Source organism: Rhinopithecus bieti, unplaced genomic scaffold (genome assembly GCF_001698545.2).
Source record: "Rhinopithecus bieti isolate Rb0 unplaced genomic scaffold, ASM169854v2 scaffold_34489, whole genome shotgun sequence".
Taxonomy (NCBI): domain Eukaryota; kingdom Metazoa; phylum Chordata; class Mammalia; order Primates; family Cercopithecidae; genus Rhinopithecus; species Rhinopithecus bieti.
Window position 1 is genome coordinate 324,131 of NW_016815128.1, and position 6,068 is coordinate 330,198.

The following is a 6,068-nucleotide window of genomic DNA, read 5'->3' on the forward strand; positions in this document are numbered from 1 at the left end:
AGGTTTGTCAAAGATCAGATGGCTGTAGATGTGCGGTATTATTTCTGAGGACTCTGTTCTGTTCCATTGGTCTATATCTCTGTTTTGGTACCAGTACCATGCTGTTTTGGTTACTGTAGCCTTGTAGTATAGTTTGAAGTCAACTGTAATGATTATTAGTCTTTATTATTGATTTGTTCACATGACAACTGTTTTTAGATGACTATTGATTTTGTCACTTTCTATTAAAGTAACATTAACATGTATCCACTTAATTGTTTTAAATATATGATTTTTCCAGTTCCATTTCTCAATTAAGAAAGAGGAATAGAAAACCAGAGGGAATAAGGAAATTGTAAAGACATTTGAGGATTTCAGTCTTTTATTTATTGAGTACCTACTATGTGCCAGACACCCTGCTATATTCCAGGGATACAAAAATCTATACCATGGTGTAAATATCTTATTCTCCAACAATAATAGCAATAGGTACAACTAATGTTTAAAGAGCACTTGTTCTGTGCCAACCTGATTCTAAATGTTTCACATGATTTACATGATTTAATCCTCACATAATCACTCTACAATGTAGCTACCATGTTGTTTTCTGTACATAAAGACATGGAAACTTTTCAAATGTAAGTAAAAGTCTAAGACTATATGATACAGTAGAGTCAGAATCTAGCAGAACGAGGAGAGCAGTAATATGACCAAATTATAAAGGCCAACATGCTATGGAGGTAGCACTAATGACTGTGTAGACCAATCTAATTTTCTCTTCTAAGTGCTTTTTCTTCCTGACCAATCAGCAGCATTTGACAGTACTGTCTCATCCCTTGATAAAGTCTCTCCTGCAGGCTTCCAGGATAAGGAATTGTCCTAATTTACCTCCTGTGCCACAGACTGTTCCTTCTAATTCTCCTTTGCTGCTTGGACCTCATCTCCCTGATCTGTTAATGTTGGAGCGCCCAAACACTCAGTTTTTTATCTCTTTCTCTCTTCAGATTCCTTCTTCAATTTTATAGTTTGTATTCATAACTTAAAATGCCATTATTGTGGACTCAAATTCTTATCTCCATACCAGACTCTTATTCCAAAATGCATGTTCATATAGCCTACTGAATATCTCCAGTTGGACATTAATCGGTCAACCCTTAGTATGTCCATAAACAAGTCCTGGATATTTTGGTTCCAGCCTGCCCTTCCTTTCTGCACTCTGCTTTTTTATTTAATATAAACTGTATCCTGCTGCATGCTCAGGATAAACCCTTGGAGCCTTCCTTGATTCTGCTTGGTCTCATTGTCTTCACCTAATCTGTTAGCAAACTGGATTGAGTGTATTTCAAAAATATTTAGAATTTGACCAATCCTCTCATTGCAAACACCCTAATCTAAACCATCATCCTCTCTCAAATAATCTGATTGGAGATTGCTCATGTTTGGAATATTAATTCAGCAGCAATCTGCCAGTTGTTCGTGATGCAGCCCTGTATCCGCTTTGGACTGTACTCAACACTTCAGCCAGATTAAGGAAGCCTTCTTATACATAGAAAACTACATACATAAATACACAAATAACTTTTTACTCAGTAAGAATCAAAATTCTATTGATAATGAAGGAGGCTATGTATGTGTGGGGACAGGGTGTATATCAAAAATTTCTGTACCTTTCTCTCAATTGTACTATGAACTTAAAACTACTTTACGAATATAGTCTATTCAAGAAAAAAATAAAAGGACACAAATCCTTGCAAAGGTGTCTGTAATGCCTCTCATGATCTCTCACCACTCACTCTTTCCCTCACTCTAATTCAACAGTGCTCCCTTCTTGCTCTTCTGCAAAGAAATGCACTGTGATCCCACACCTGGGTTTTTGCAATGGTTTCCCACTTCCTGGAAACTTTTTACTCCATATACTCACGTGGTTCAATCAATCCTAAGTCTTTGTTCAAATTATTGTTTTAACTGTCATTCTTACTCACTTCCATATTTTAAACTGCAACCCAAACCCAGCACTTCTCATTATCCTTCCTTACTTTATTTTTTATATATGTATTTTTTGTAAAGATGGGGTCCCACTATATTGCCCAGGCTGGCCTCCAACTCCTGGCCTCAAACAATCCTCCTCTCTTGGCCTCCTAAAGTACTGGGATTGTAGGCATAAACCACGATACTAGGTCCTGTTTTGTTTTTTCTGCACGCACTTTTCACCATCTAATATACTACATATGCTATTCATTATTGTTTTCATTTTCTCTTTTTCCTCAGAAAATTATAAACACCTTTACAGTTATTATTTTTCTATATGTTTTCATTGTCTCACTCTCAGTGACTGGAAAAATGTTAGGGAAATAGAACATATTTGAGAAACATTTATTAATGTAGTCATAAAGAGATGGATAATTTATTCATGACAAGTACATCTTACGGTTTGGGAAAATCAGGGTAAAATTTTACAGAAGAAATGTAGGGTAAAAAGTGAAAAGGCATTTCTCTCTCTCTCTCTCTGTTTTCTTTTTTCTTTTTTTCTTTTTTTTTTTCTTTTTTGCGATACATTCTTGCTCTGTTGCCCAGACTGGAGTACAAGGGCGTGATCTCAGTTCACTGTAACCTTCGCCTCCTGAGTTCAAGTGATTCTCCTGCCTCAACCTGCTGAGTAACTGGGATTACAGGTGCCCGCCACCGTGCCCAGCTAAATGTTGTGTTTGTTTTTTTTTTTTTTAGTGGAGACTCACCAGTTTGGCCAGGCTGGTCTCGAATTCCTGACCTCAGGTGATCTACCCTCCTCAGCCTCCCAAAGTGCTGGGATTACAGGTGTAAACCACCATGCCTGGCCTCACAAAAACTAGGGTAGGAGCAAAGGTATGAGCCCATGCATGGATTTGTGTACAGACGAAATACAGTTTTTCATCGGAAAAAATTAAAAGAATGAAAATTAGCAAACAAAGGAGGACGCCTCAAATGTTGACTTTTAAAATGTACATTTCCTGCAAGTAATCACCCTCCAACACCTGACAGATCTGAAGCTAAGAAATTTCCAAAATATTGCTTCTCCAATGGTGAACATGCAATATGTTTCATTCCACTTCCTTACAGGGTTAAGCAATTGACTATCAATCAATAATCTTTTATGAAAGAAGAGATGGTGCGGCACACGCATGCCTAGTATTAAGAGAGAGAAGACATTTATTGAGGCAAGCAGCTGGAGTGGACCTGCCCCCATCACCAGGCCAGCTTCCCACCTGCACCTGCAGCTCTTTCTTCTTTTGCAGGAGCCTTGCTCTGCTCATTAGACATACAACAAAGAGCTGGCCTGTGGAGCACACATCCATATTCATAACTCAAGTCGGCTGGAAAGTTGTACATTTTTCTTTCTGGGAAATCATGGCAACAAAGACTGAAGACCCAGGCAGCACAAATGGGAATGATGGGTGAGTCCTTAATTCAACCTTCTCCCACCCTGACTGCAATCTCTGGTGGACTTTCTAGCAAGGAAATGGGACTGGATCACTGCCCTGCTTAAAAACCTTTCAAAGGCCTCATCTTCTATAAAGTATACATTTCTTTTATTTTATTATGTAAGGAACTGAGTTATCTTGCTCCTGTTTAATTCTGATTTTTTCTTTATATTTTCGTGGTGTATTTTTAACGAATGTGGTATAATTTACATACAACAAATTGCACATGTATAAATTGTACATTTTCATCTATGTATATACTCATAAGAGCACCAGTACAATCAAAATAATAAATATTCCTCTATCACTCCTAAAATTGTATACCTGCCTTCCCCCTTTGTTACTGCTTCTCACCTGTCCATGTGAAGCCAAAAGTCAGCCTTCTTTTGCCGTGGATTAGTTTATATTCTCTATAAATTTATAGAGATAAAATAATACAGTGTGTAATGAGAAGGGGTGGTCTGGTCTCTTTAACTCAGCATATTTCATTTGAGATTTTGTTGTTTGTATCAAGAGATCTTTTTTTATATTACTGACCCTTATTCCACTGTATGAGTATTTGGCAGTTTAATTTAATGGCAGACATTGCAAATTTTATCTTATTAGAGGCTGGATATTTACACATTTATATAAATATAATGGAACTCTGTTTGGCATGTCATTAATTTATTTGTAAACAGTGTGATCTTTTTCAGCCATACTTCTAATATGTGGAAGATGGTAACAAAGGTATGTTTAGTCTAGGACTAATTATATCTCGCTATGGAGCCAAGAATTCCTTGAATATTCCCTGCAATATCCCACAACTTATGAGGATTTCTGGTGCGGCTTGTGAAAACAAACACTATTTCTGGCTGTGTGAGAGTTCCAAGCCTTTTTCTGACTCATTAATTTAGATGATACTTTCCCTAGACTCATGCTGTTTCCCCAGACCCATGCCCTAATCAATAGTCTGCTGAATCCCCAAGGGAGCCTCTCTGCAGTCTCTAGAAGATTTCTGTCTCTGCAGCTCTTTTCTCTCTCATGCGCTGTCCTGTGAACTCTAACTGCCTTGACCGTCTCTGAGTTTCAGGTCTGTCTCAGCTCTGGGAGTCTGTCACGCTCTGCCTGAAATTCCCCTTCTCTGTGCTACAGCCTTGAAACTATGTGTAGTAAACTGGGTCAATCATCTGCTCATCTTGTTTGTTCTTCATTTCCATGATCACTCTCCTTTTATTGCCTGATATACAGTGTCTCAAAAACTGCCTTACATAAACTTTATTTGATGTTTAATTGTTTTAGATGAGAAAGTATTATCTGTTCCTTGTTATTTTACGTTGTCAGGAAGTAAAGTCTCTTTTTTATTATTAAAAAATGTTTTCACTAGGAATAAAATTCTGGTTTTGCAGTACACTGTGTCCCCAACACCCCCATACACACACAGTTTGTTTTTCCTCTTACACATTTTAGAGATGTTATTCCACTCTCCTTGGGTTTGTGTAATATCTGAAGAGAAGTCGGCTGTAATTCCATTATTTATTCTTTTGGATATAATGTGTCTTTTTGTTTCACTGATTGATTTCAATTTTTTTTTTTTTTGTCTTTTGTTCCTAGTAATGTAAATGTAATACTCTAAGTGTTATGCAGCAGGGGTCCTCAACTGCCGGGCTGTGGACCAGTATCCATCTGGAGCCTGTTAGGAAGTAGGCCACACAGTAGGAGGCGCCTGCTGTCAGATCAGCAGCGGCAATAGATTCTCATAGGAGTGCGACCCTATTGTGAACTGTACACTTGAGAGACCTGGGTTGCATGCTTCTTATGAGAATCTAACTAATGCCTGGTGATCTGAGATGGAACCGATTCATCCTGAAACCATCCCCCATTTCTCCCACCAAGTCTGTGGAAAAATTGCCTTCGACAAAACCAATCCCTGGTGCCAAAAATGTTGGGGACCTGTTATACATTATATTTCTAAATTAGTTTCTTTTCAAATATTTCTTCTGACTTTCCTCTCTTTTCTCCTTTTGAAATTCCAACTATATATTTAATACACTGAGAGAGATTGAGGAGGTCCTCATCTCTTGGATTATATAATATGTTTTGTGTTTTCTGGTATCCCAGCTACCCATCTTTTCATGCCTTGGGTTTCATTTAGGACAAGGTCTTTCCATCCATTTTCAATTTTGCTGATTCTGTAGCTGATTGAATTCTCCATATTACTAAGGCCAAAAAGAATACATAAGACAAATAACAACTATGAGAGACACCGCCATAAAAGACACAGGGCATAATGCTCCTGTTTGTTCACTATGGACTTGAATATTTCACAAAGTGGTTTAAATTTTAAAAAGGAAAAGAAAAGCCCTAGGTTGTTGGATCATGCTAAGCTTTACTTCATACCACCCATCCACAAACACAGGGGGAAAGTTACAAAGGAAATTATTTTGTTTCAGACATGATGGTTGCCAGTAGTTGTTTCCCTGAGTTTTTCATTTCTTCATTTGCCACATAGGTACAGAGCACCAACTCTACACTAGGCCCTGAGGTAAGACCTGGGTTGCCGGGCGCGGTGGCTCAAGCCTGTAATCCCAGCACTTTGGGAGGCCGAGACGGGCGGATCACGAGGTCAGGAGATCGAGACCATCCTGGCTA